The sequence below is a fragment of the Scyliorhinus canicula genome, chromosome 4 (assembly GCF_902713615.1).
Source record: "Scyliorhinus canicula chromosome 4, sScyCan1.1, whole genome shotgun sequence".
NCBI lineage: Eukaryota > Metazoa > Chordata > Chondrichthyes > Carcharhiniformes > Scyliorhinidae > Scyliorhinus > Scyliorhinus canicula.
This window is the reverse complement of record NC_052149.1, coordinates 15,142,669-15,156,409: the sequence shown is the minus strand read 5'-3', so window position 1 is coordinate 15,156,409 and position 13,741 is coordinate 15,142,669.

Sequence of the window (13,741 nt, the reverse complement as noted above, 5' to 3'; positions counted from 1 at the left end):
GACATTTTAGTTCCGACATCACCGCCGTGCCACCTTCAATATTTTGAGTCAGGAGACTATGAGCAGCAACGGTGGTTATCACTGCTGCCTCACAGTGCCAGGGTCTGATTCTGGCCTTGGGTGACTGTGGAGTTTGCACGTTCTCCCAGTTGTGGTGTTCTTTGTGATTCTTGTTATCAGAATGGATATTGTAGTTTTCACAAATACCACAGAAGTTAAATTCATTAATAAAATTAATATTTATTTACACTATTTATTAAAGCTCGATCACTTACTCTTGTAGTAAACAATAGTCTAGTAATCTGTAGTCTACACTCAACTAACACTGGTGTCTACACTCTATCTATAACTGTCTTGTCCTCACTATCACTGCTCTCTCTCGCTCTCCTCCAGCTCTCTCCCAGAAGCTCTGTGAGTCAGTGCTTTATATAGTTCTGCATCTAGCTCCATCTAGTGGTTAATTATGATATGGCATTAACCCTTTGTATTTTGAACATTCTCATAATGTCAAACCCGTGTCTGCGTGGGTTTCCTCCAGGTGCTCCGGTTTCCTCCCACGCCCCAAAGATGTGCAGGTTAGGTGGATTGGCCATGCTAAATTGCCCTTTTGTGTCCAGGGATGTGACGGTTAGGTTACAGAATTAAGGGGATTGGGCGGGGGAGTGGACCTGGGTGGGGTGCTCTTTCGGAGGGGTCGGTGCAGACTCGATGGGCCGAATGGCCTCCTTCTGCACTGTAGGGATTCTATGACTCGAGGATATGAAGGCACAGACTCGAGTCCAACAGCCCAATTCATAACTGAGGGAGTGCTGCATTGTTGGAGGGGAGGTTCCATTGGGCCAGAATGGTTGGAAGAACCGGGAGCTCATCTTGTGTCCTGGTCCTCGAGTAAGATTGCCACAGATTGGCCGCTCATTCCAGAGGAATCTAGTGCAGGATTGCTGCTTTTTTTTTTTCGCTCTGCAAAATCAGTCTCCACTTTGTAAAGCATTTGACCTTCCAGGAAACACTTTGTGAGGTGTGAGAGGACATTGTGTCGAGACGATTCTGTCTCCTTCTCACTTAGAATCTGGGATTGTTTTCCTTGTGGCATAGAAGGTTAAGGAATGTTTTAATAGACATGCTCAAAATTATGAGAGCTCTTGATAGAGTAGCTAAGGAGAAATGAGTTGCACTGGCTGGAGAGTTGCTAACCAGCTTACACACATCAAAGGTAATAGTCAAAAGAATCAGAGGGTGATGAGATTTTATTGAATGGGCCTGGCAATGCTCTGGCCTACATTGCCTGAAAGGATGGCAGCAGAGTCAAAGGGTGGAGTTCTTCTAAACCCCAATTGGCGGGTTCAGTGGCAGGCGGGGGAGGGGAGAGAGAATTCCGCAAGGGCCCAATAATTGTTTCCAGACCTGCGTGAATTTACAGCGGGGTCTTCTGCTGGTGCCCGCCCATGGCAGATTGGAAAACCTACTGGAGGCCATTGTGAAACTCATTTGTCTCCCGCTAACGGGATCCAGTTGAAGGTCTGACCAACAGGCCCAATTCTCCGCAGTGCTAAACCTGCCGCCACGGAACACGCTTGGAACAGTGTGGTGTGCGGATGCCGGAACTGTTCTGAGCGAGGCCTGGGGCTGCCTCTGGAGTTGAGGATGGAAGCCGCCCGCAGCCCTGGCCCCTGGAACACAGCAGTGGGAGTGAAGGGAGCATCTACGGCGGAACCTTCCAGATTCGGTGTCCCGGAGGGGGTCCACCTTCCAGCCTCAGAACGTTTCAGGAGATCCATCTTCTTTCTCAGGAGCTTCACCTTCCGGTCTCAGAGTGCTCCCCAGGGATCTATCTTCATTTTCAGGGTGGTCCACCTTCTTTCTTTAATAGCGGGTAGGTGATGTTGGGCGTCTTTTCAACGTGTCGCCCGGTTAGGACGGCGGACTACACGCCCTCCATGCCTGCCCTGCCACGGAATACAGTGTAAAAAACATCCTCTGCATGATTGACGAGGCAGGGGCTGGAGGATTTGGCGTGTTCGCCAACCGGCCTCCCATAAAGGGAAACATTCCAGGTTCCCGCAAACTGTTCCCTCCCCCCACCCCCCCAACCTCGGGACTCAGTCCCCAGTTGGTAGAATTCTGCCCAATATCAACTTTCATAAGAGAATTGGACAAATCGTTGAAAAGGAAACATTCTGTGGGCCACTGGTGAAAGTGCCAGAAAGTTTGGGACTAATTGGACATCTCTTTCAAAAGAGGAAGCAGAGGTACGATGGGCTGAATGGACTCCATTCTGTGCTGCCTGATCCTATGATTCATTAAAAGTTGTTTGAAGGGTGAGTTGAAGATAAGGGGACACTCACGCTGGGAAGTGAGAGCTTTATTCTTGCTATCAGCATAAAGCGACTCCCCAGCCAGATGGACCGTGCAGGAATGGTCGTTCTCCCGACGCCGTCGAACAAGGAGCGCTAACCTCGGCAGAGCAGTGACTGCTTCAATCTGAATCCCGGCCACCTTCGTCCCGACCTGTTCGCCCTGGGAGATTGGCCAATTAGCGCTAATTGATGCCAGCTTGTGAGGAGACTTTCTTCCGCAGGCTGCCATCCATTAAGATCTGTGTGAACTCACTGCACCTGGGGCTCCCGACACCTGTCAGAAAAATGACAGAACTGGACCATTAGCCAACCAGGTCTCCCAGATGAGCGGGCAGCAGGCTAACTCACTCTGTCACCTCCTGTCCTGTCTCCTGCCTAAAAGGAACCTGGGCGTTGGGGGTGGGGGTGGGGAGGGGGTGGGGAGGGGGTGGGGGGGGAGGGGGGAGGGGAGGGGGAGGAGAGGGGAGAGGGGGGGGGGGGGGAGGGAGGGGAGGGGGAGGGGGAGGGGAGGGAGGGGGGGGGGGGAGGGGAGGGAGGGGGGGGGAGGGGAGGGAGGGGGAGAGAGGGGAGGGAGGGGGAGAGGGGGGAGGAGGGGGGGAGAGGGGGGGAGGGGGGTGGAATCAAATTGAAAAGTGAATTTGGAAACAAGGAAATTTAATTTCCTCGATGAGGGGGAGCATTTTACACAAAAGATGCTTCCTGCGTGAGGAAATGTTCAGGGCTGGCATGAGGAGCAAAAGTCACTCTTACTTGACCGACCTGTTCCTGGTTTGTTCAAACCAATGAGCAAACCCCACGATCCTGAACGGGCGCTGCAAAATTCCCTGAAGTTACGGATTGGCGCAATTTTCATTCTTGTTATTTTGGATTTCCAGCATTTGCGGTGCTCAGCTTTAGTTGTCGTTTAATGTTATATGAGGCTTTTAATTCATCATCTCAAATTGCTCCATCGTCAGTGCTTCATCAATTTGATACACTTTGAACCACAAGGCTACAGGACCCACTGGTATTCAGACCTGTGACCAGCTACCAGCGGCTGGACTAGTAATCCACAGACCCAGACCAATCATCCAGACACGCCGGTTTAAACCCCACCATGGTAGCTGGTGGAATTTCAATCCAATCAGTTAATAAATCTGGAATAAAATTGCCTGATCGCTCCGATTCCCCCCCCTCCCCCCCCCCCCCCCCCCCCCCCAACTTGATCTCCCCACGGGACGTGAGCTTTCTCACTGGTGGGCAGAGGCCCACCCAGCTGGGCCTCATAATTATCTTGTATAAAGGCCGGCCCCAGCAGGGACCCCATGTTGGTGATACTGTGTGTGTGCGTGTATTTACTGTATTCGGGCAGATTCTTCTGACTGTTCACACTATTGTTGGGCCTCCTGAGACTTTATACTGGCAACGAGGTGAGAGAAAATGGTATTCCGATTCTGGACATCCCGGCCACTCCTGGATTTTACCATACTTAACGTGCTGGTCAGACTTGTGAATAATGTTGCTCTTTGGGAAGTTAGATGCCTTCGATGCAGGTCTGGAAGATTGAGCCCAGTACACTGAGTGAATTATGTATTTTCTCCAGGCTAACGGCGCTAGTAGAATGGACTGACAGAAGGTAATCGTCCTGACTGCCTGCTGGGCCCCAACCTTCACCATATTATAAGCCTCACTTAACCGGCGGCTCTGGACTCAAAGTCTTTTGCCGAGTTGGTGGAGTTGGTAGCTAACCATTACGACTCGAAACCATCCGTGATTATGCAACAGTACCGATTCAAAACTGCTGTGCGGACTATAGGGGAGTCAGTTAGGAACTTTTGGACTCTACTATGAAGGCTGGATGAGCATTGTGAGTTTGGTCCATACCTTCCAGAGATGTTACGGGATCGGCTTTGACAAAGGGTCGCCTGGACTCGAAACGTCAGCTCTTTTCTCTCCCTACAGATGCTGCCAGACCTGCTGAGATTTTCCAGCGTTTTCTCTTTGGTTTCAGATTCCAGCATCCGCAGTCATTTGCTTTTATTGAGAGATCGGCTGGTGTGTGAAATTAACAATATGGCCACTCAGAGGAAACTGTTTGTGGAGCCTACGCTTGATCTGAACCGAGCTATTGAACCACAAGAGTGTGGAGAAGGGGGTTCAGGAACTCCAAGATTCCATGGACTACAGCATCCATAGTGTTGGTCGACGGCCGTACTGGAACCCAGCGCCCTCTCAAGGCAATACTCAAATGACCAGATCACTGCCAAAGCTACAACCAGCCGGACTCAACGGTCAAGGGCCATCACAGACCAGCGTGACGACGGAGAATACCGGCAGCGTTGCCAAGCCAGCGGTCAAACTACCGTGTCTCTTCCACTTGTGCAATATTCCAGAGAGTGATGGAAGGCATTTGGCAGAGGCTACCCAAGGTGGCGGTATACCTGGAGGACGTGCTTATTACGGGGGTTACTGAGTGTGGTGATATGCATCACTGTAAATACACAAGGGGTTAATGTAGATACACTAGAACTAAATAAACACTAGAGGGAGCACCAGAGACATCATGACACACAGACATTCAACCAATAGCTCAGTAAGACAGGACATGACCAATGGGACACCCCGTAGTAACGGGGATTGACACAGGGGCTGCCGTCTCTGTCATCGCTCAGCAGACCTTCCACTGACTTTGCACAGGGCTCCTGCCATTGAACCTGCGTAATGCTGAGGCCAGATTGGTGACATTTACCGTGGAACCACTGATTATTATTGGAACAATGAGTTCCGAAGCACCTGGAGAATTTGGGCATCTTATGCACTGTACGATTTGCAGAGTGGGCATGACGAGTGGTACCAGTGATGAAGCTGGATAGGTCAGTTCACCTCTTCGGGGATTATAAACTGACTGTAAACAGGGCCTCCCACCTGGACCATTACCCCATGCTGCAGATTTATACACTAATCTGGCTGGGGGCTACTCATTCACAAAACTAGATATGAGCCACACATGCCTTCAGCTGGAATTGCACGTGACGTTAAATACACACAGGGGGCGAAACGAGTACACTCGCAACCCCTTCGGTGTCTCTTCCACTTGTGCAATATTCCAGAGAGTGATGGAAGGCATTTGGCAGAGGCTACCCAAGGTGGCGGTATACCTGGAGGACGTGCTTATTACGGGGGTTACTGAGTGTGGTGATATGCATCACTATCAATACACAAGGGGTTAATGTAGATACACTAGAACTAAATAAACACTAGAGGGAGCACCAGAGACATCATGACACACAGCCATTCAACCAATAGCTCAGTAAGACAGGACATGACCAATGGGCAGTCAAGACACACCCAAAGGTGACACTACCACAATGGGGGCTACCCATATAAAAGGACAGGGCACACATGCTCTTTCTCTTTCCATAGAGACAGGGGCAGATCAGGAAGCACCACACCCACCGCATGGCTTAGAGCAGACTGGTTAGTTAGACTGAGTTACTATAGTAAGATTAGCAGGAGAGTCGAACTCCAGTAGGAGAATTGTTAACTGTTCAATAAATGTGTTAAATCTATTTCCAAGTCTGAACCTTCCTTTGTCAGAGTACACATGGAGGAAGCAGCTTATACTACGTGAAGAAGCGTAACACAACACTGAGAAGCAGCACTTAGACAATCTGGAAGAGGTCCTCATGATTCTCCAAAGCGGGTGTCCGGCTAAAGAGAGGCAAATATGTCTTTCAACCAGAGGCAGCTATGTACCTTGTTACCGTGTCGGCAAAGCTGGCTTGCGCCCGATTGAGGAAAAGGTGCAGGCCTTAAAGGAAGCCCCAACTCCACAGAATTGAGATTGTTGTGGGGACTCGTACGTTATTACGGGAAGTTCATTCTGAATTTGGTCACCCTGGTGGCACCTTTTTACGTTTTATTAAAGAAGAACCAAAGGTGGACTTGTGGAGCTCCATGAGAGGAGGCGTTCCCCAGGGTGAAGAGTCACCTGTTACCCTCCGGGCTGCTAGCCCATTACGATCCTTCATACGGAAAGGCACCTCGCCCAAATTGAAAAAGGAGGTTTGGCTGTTTGTATGCAGTGAAATAATTTCACCAATATGCCTCTGGGTGGCATTTTTTCATCATCACAGACCATAAACCGCTGTCGGGTCTTATCAAGGAGGACTTGGGGATTCCCCCCCTAGTCGAGAGCCATTTTCAGCACTGGGCTCTATTGCTAGCAACGTATGAACATACATTTCAACATCGGCCAGGGGTCCAAATGGCTCATGTTGACCTCTTCAGCCGTCTTTGGCTGCCTGTGAGCTCCCCCCGTCTCCACCAGTGGTGGAGGAAGTCGTGGCGCTATTAAATTTCATGGAAACTCTGCCAGTAACAGGTGCACAGGTTCGCACACGGACTCAGAGAGATCTGACATTGGTGGAACTCAGCCACATTATTTTGCATGGTGGATTACAGGGGGACCCAGGGGGACCCTCCCTCCCTCCCACTACAACCCTACGTTATGGAACAGCAGAAGCTGAGTGTGACGGTATCCTCCAATGGGGAGCTTGCAAAGTCATTCCGCCGCCGGGTCAAGAGTTGACCATGCAGGAGCTGCATAGTGTCACCCAGAGGCTTCGGAGATGAAGATGTTGGCGAGAAGCTGTGTCTAATGGCCAAGGATTGATGGCGACATTGAGAGAAACCTCCTCCGCTGGCCTGGCTTCATCCCTGGGAATGGTCAGGGCGCCCCGGGCGCGGTTACACGCTGACTTCGCCGGGCCTTTCATGGGGTTTATGTTTTTAATCCTTGTGGACGCCCATTCTACGTGGCTAGATGTACACAGGGTGACCTCCACCACCTCGAGAGCCACTATTGAAAAATTAAGGTGCTCATTTTGCACCTGTGGAATAGCAGAGGTGCTGGTTACAGACAGCGGGATCCTGTTCATGAGCGTGAAGTTCTTAGCATTTATGTACACAAACAGGGTAAGACACATCCAGACCTCGGAGAATCCAGCCCCGTATTTCTGATGCCCGAAACGCCACGCCCGATTTAACAAAATCTCGCGAGACATTGCGATCTGGCTCTCGCCCTCACTGGGCATGATCCAGATCTGCATATTTAAATGAGTCAATAGGCTCATTTGAATATGCGTTCACGGGATTCCCCTGGTGCCTGGGATCTAACGGCCACGCCTGGGAGACCTCGCTCACGGCGGCGTCGAATACTGGTCCGCACAAAGGTATGGACCAGTCGTAAAGCCACCTAGGGTGGGTCTCCCAGTCCATTAGAGACCCTGGGTGGTGAGGGGCAGGGTAGGGTGGTACCCTGGCACTCCCTCTGGCCCCTTGGCCCTGGCAGTGCCAACCAGCCACCCTGACAGCACCATCCCGGCACCATCAGGGTGGCGGTGCCCGAGTGCCAGGTTGGCACTGCCAGAGATCGGGCCGGGGGGGGGGGGCTTTAACAGGTGGACGGGTGGGGGGGGGAGGGGGGGTGGTGTTCTGGGTTGCATCTGAGATTGGGGAGAGGGAGGGGAGCGCTCACCAGCAGGAAAGTACTCAAATGCAGCTTCAGCGGAGAGAAATTGCCCTCGGCCAAAAGAACGGGCAAAGTGCTGGTGCAGTGCGAGAAACGGCCTGGCTAAAAACCACCCAAAACGGGGCATAGATCTGCTTCCTGTTGAATCGTGCCACCATTATTTGGGTGAAGGAAGTGAGGAGTATGTAAGAGGGCAGGGATGGGGGATCACTGAGTTGCTGGAGGGTTATAGAATCTTAGAATCATAGAATTTACAGTGCAGAAGGAGGCCATTCAGCCCATCGAGTCTGAACCGGCCCTTGGGAAGAGCACCCGACTTAAGCCCCACGCCTCCACCCTATCCCCGTAACCCAGTAACCCCACTTAACCTTTTTGGTCACCAAGGGCAATTTAGCATGGCCAATCCACCTAACCTGCACGTCTGTGGGCTATGGGAGGAAACCGGAGCAGCCGGAGGAAACCCACGCAGACACGGGGAGAACGTGCAGAGTCCGCACAGACAGTGACCCAAGCCGGGAATCGAACCTGGGACCCTGGCGCTGTGAAGGAACAACGTTACCCACTGTACTACCGTGCCGCCCATTATAGTGAGTTAACTGGCTGTGAAGCCTTTTAGAACATCCTAACATTGTGAAATATATAACTGCTATTGAAATACAGTCTTTCTAAATTAACCACAAGGGTGGTGTGTGTGTGTGTGTGTGTGTGTGTGTCACAAATCTCCGCTGAACCAGGCCAGGGCTGAAATCCTGCAGCCTGCCACTACAATGAGTAACCAGTACAGGGAAGTGCTCTCTCTCGGGATGATTGCAAACATGGGTCACCAGCTCAGTCAAGTACCCCTCGGCCAGTTTTACCATCACATTGGTCAGGTAAAACCTGCAATGAACTCAACTTTCATGATCTATGCACAACCTGGGCGGACATTGCATTCTAGAAATTAACTGGGGAATGTTTTGAATTGGAGAATTTGAAATGGAAAAGGAGTTAACGCCAGACAGCGACAACATTTTGTTTTGGTTCAAAGGATAGAAAATTGGTTTCACAAGGTGTTTTGTCAGGCTTGGGCTAGTTAGATTTAAAAGCTTCATATTAATTGCTTTGGAAGGTCTAATGCTCCGAGCTCGTTCCTTTAAACATGGAATTGCATTGAATACTTATTTATTCATTCAGATTGTAGTGCTGTGCTGCCAACTGGTAAAGCACTTGTTCCCCTTTCAAGAGGAGCCGCCTAAGTCCCTAATAGCCGGCAACAAATTTCAATTATGTGAAAGGGAGAAATTATATTGTTTCAATTTTTATCAGTCTTTTGTCTGATTGCGTGTGCTCCCTGTCAACAGCACTGCAAATCACAATTCTGCAAAGACAAAATTGCTTTTAGGTTGAGAGCTGATTTAATCTCCGTGAAATAATGGAAAGCCAGAGAGAGGAGAATCTCCGGCAATATTCCAGTTCAGGGACTGCAACACTTCCAAGCAAATCACCCCGGATCAGTTCTGAATACTAAACGGGCACCAATCTCGCACCAGCCAGCAGGCCGAACAGAGAATGTGAGCCGACACACAACCCGCAGCACAGCAACAGGCCATTCGGCCCAGCAGGTCAGTGCTGTTATTTTTATATGCCACATGAGCCTCCTCATACTGTGGTTGCTGACCTGCTCCCGTGCCCACGCCCCTCCCCTCCACATTAGATCAGGGATTTGATGAGGATCTACAAGTCTTTCTTTCATCTGACACCTTGGAGGAGGGCAGTCATCTAAGTCATGCTGAAAACCAAATGTCACTCGAGCAAGGCCAGCGGTGAATCGGTGCCTGCAGCTGTATCGCTGAGTCAGAAACTGGCATCTTCCAGATCGACTCCAGTGGTTTGAGCTCATGTATAGAGGCTGATACTCTTCGAGGGAGTGCTACACTGTCTTTCGGTTGAGACAGCGTCCTGTCCTCCCTCAGGGTGTAAATGATCCCTTGGCACCACTCGCAGGAGGGCAGGGGAGTTCAGCCCAAGTCCCAGCCAATATTCATCCCTCAACCAACGTCATCACAACAGATGGCTTGCTTATTACCCCATTGTTTGTGGGGACTAACAGGGTATAAATTGGCCGCCATGTTTCTTACATTCTGGCAATGATTACATTAATTCCCCAAAGCCTGTCCGCAATCTGCAAGGCACAAGTCAGGAGTGTGATGGAATACTCTCCACTTGCCTGGGTGAGTGCAGCTCCAACAACACTCAAGAAGCTCAACACCATCCAGGAAAAAGCAGCCCCGCTTGCTGGCATCCCATCCACAAATATTCATTCCCTTCACCACCAATGTACAGTGGCAGCAATATGTGCCATCTACAAGATGCACTGTAGCAACTCACCAAAGCCCCTTAGGCAGCAACTTCCAAACCCACGACTTCTACCATCTAGAAGGACAAAGGCAGAAGATACCTGGAACACCAGCGCCTAGAAGTTCCCCTCCTAGTCACTGACCATCCTGGCTTGAAAATATATCGCCGCTCCTTCAATGTGTCAAAATCCGGTGACTCCCTCCCTAACAGCACTGTGGGTGTGTTGTATTTTATATTTTCCCCGCGTCTTGACTGTGATAGAGAAATACAAACATGATTCATTAGGTAAGCAAAACTGAACTTTATTTCCGAATTAGAACTGACTGCTAGCAGTAAATGGCTGAGACTTTTGAAGTCGGAAGGCAGTCAAATACAAACTGCTGAGACCGTCCCAAGTCTGCGATAGTACAGAAAAAGAAGGCGATTCTTATACATTATAGGATCAAGATAACATGAATACATCTTGGTCATGAATTTGATCGAAAGTAAAACATAAGTAATAATCGTTACAATGGCGTCACCTTGCTGACCTTTAGAGGACTGGAGTCTCATATCATTATCTTGTCTTTGTATTAAGAACTCGACAAACGTGTTTACATACAGGAAGAGACAGTTGTTCAGCTTGTTATGTATTGAGACTACTTCTAAGTTCAAGCCTTATCTAGACTCTCAGAGTCACCCAGTTCTCAGGACATGCTGTCTATGTGTATTCTGGGCCGGAGGTTATATGAAAATCAGTTTAAATTCACTTGTACCAAGAAAACTTGACTACTTTTCCCATCATGCCATTATTTGCTTCACACAATACCGCAGGTGTACCTACACCACGTGGATTGCAGCGGTTCAAGAAGGCAACTCACCACTGCTGACTCAAGGGCAGTTAGGGATGGGCAATAAATGCTGTTCTCGCCAGCAAAATCCGCATCCCTTGTATTAATAAAAACAAACTTCAAAAGGTGCTTCATTGGTTGTTAAGCCTTTTGGGATGACCTGTGGTCACGAGAAGCACTTTGGTAATACAGCTCTTTCATTCTTTTAGTCCTCCCCTTTTGATCTCTGAGTGTAACATGGGGCAGGCAAGAGGGTGGAGAATTTTATGGGGTCTGAAACAGCAGGAAAGGTGGTGTGTAGTCACTTATCCATTACTATTTGTATTATAGTTCATTATTCACCTTTCCACGTGTTCATTTGTTAATAAACTATCTTACTAGTCAAAGAACTAAATGTTCCGTGTGCCTCTTTACCACAGCCACAACACAGAACATAACACGGTACCAGGAGTTTAGAACAATTGAAGATAAACCCTTCTGACGGGACTGGTTTAGCACAGGGCTAAATAGCTGGCTTTTAAAGCAGACCAAGGCAGGCCAGCAGCGCGGCTTCAATTCCAGTACCAGCCTCCCCGAACAGGCGCCGGAATGTGGCGACTAGGGGCTTTTCACAGTAACATCATTCGAAGCCTACTTGTGACAATAAGCGATTTTCATTTCATTTCATTTCATAACTACGGAAAAGACGGGACGAAACAGGCTGAAGAAAGAAAAAAGAAAATTCTTCTGCCTACCTGGTAAACTACGGGCAACTGGAACTCAATGCACGAAATGACTGTGAAGTTAGAGATGGAAGATTTAAAGGCACCTCACCAGCTTCAAGTCATCGGTAATGTAGATGGGAATTGGCGCGTGTTCAAGCAGCAATTCAGACTCTATGTTGCAGCCCTTGGCCTGCAGGCACAGCCTAACGTGAAGCGTATTGCGTTGCTGCTCACCGTAGCAGGTCCTCAAGCCATAGAAATGTATAATAACTTTGCATTTGACAGCAAAGAAGAAAGCAAGAGCTTCGATGTAGAAACAAAATACTTTGATCGACATTGCTCCCCGAAAATAAATGAAACATTCAAGCGTTATATCTTTTGCAGGGGTACTCAGAAGGCAGGCGGATCTTTCAATAGTTTTCTAACCGATTTGCGGTTGAAGGCGCATTCGTGCAATTTTAGTACTTTAAAGTCGTCGATGATCAGATGGTGTTCAGGATATCGAATGATAAGGTGCGCGAGACGCTATTGCGAGAACGAAAGGGCTGATTATAAAAAAGAAAAGGAAGGGTAAGAGAAGAGTCGAGGACACAATTGGTCGACCGGGTAGCAGCCGTGACAGTGGAGACACAAGCATCGACAATAAGGCCAATATACAAGAACACACATGGAGTAGGCAGGATTGCTTCAAAAGGCTGAAAGAGTTGGTGACTCAAAGACCAGCCAGAAAACCGAAAGACGAAACAAGATCACGTATTCGTCCAGCTTCAGAAGACCAACAAGAATATGTTGTTAACTTGAAAGACTGAACGTGTAATGAACTGTGTACAAGGGACACATTGTTATGCATATCATGTTTTGTAAAGCACAGTTACATTTGTTGCACACTCCCATTTCCAAAGGAAGGGGAAATGCAGATGCATAGCAATGTATAAAGTTAGATGTACGACCTCTGACCAGCAGGTAGGGACGGTGATCCACCATGTGACTCCAGAGACCCGGCAGATAGTAAGACGTACTGGAGGACAGTCGCATTAGACGTAGCTCCAGGAGAATTCACTTATTCGTTACCGTATGTATTGTAGTTTATTCGTCATCTTTCCACGAGTTCATTTGTAAATAAACTATCTTACTAGTCAAAGAACTAAATGTTCTGTGTGCATATTTACCATGGTCACACACAGAACATAACAGACAGGGTGACTTAATTAGATGGGAGCTAATGTTCACTTTAAAGATTACGGTTGCAATGTGTTTGATACTGGTTAGGACTCATGCCATCCCGTGGTGTGCTCTTCTTTGTGGTGCATTTGCACCCCATAAATACTCGTATTAAAGAATTTTAATCACAGCCTACCTTCAAGGTTAAGTCTGCGCTGCACGAGAATCTCGTGCCACCTTGTTCAAATTTGTTTAAAGCAAGGGGTGCGCGGAAGTTGGTTTTGTGCGGTTGTGTCTGAACCCAGTGGTTTCCTTGTTGAGCTCGACAGCCCCAAGGGAGGAGAGCAGGGGATTGGCAGCTGCCCACAGAGACTCTGGAGAAGCAAGGGCGAGCCAGGAGTGAGGCAGTTTGAGGAGAGAGGTCAAGTGGCAGAGGGGAGTGCAAGAGGGATCCCAGGGAGGACAGAGGGCGGGGCTGGGTGGGTGGAGAAGCAAAGTGGGAAGGCCCTCGAGTCCGAGTTTGTTGGAGGGAGTTCGGGATTTGGTCAGAGCAATGAGTCAATTTCAGAAAATAAGGGTCAAAAGGGCAGCGTCAGTCCTGTCCACATTTGATCCATCTCGGGGTGTTGACTGACAGAGTCCTTCACCTCCAACATTTTAATTATCTCCACTCAGAGTGGGATCAGACAATCGCCTTCACAACGCACAAGAGAATGGGCCGGCAAGCTCCACAATGTCCCACAAAGTGGTGAGTGCACCACGGGACACTAACCTGAACCTTCAATTTATGCAAAAAACACAACATTGTTTCTCCCACAACAAAGAAAGGTCCTCACTCCC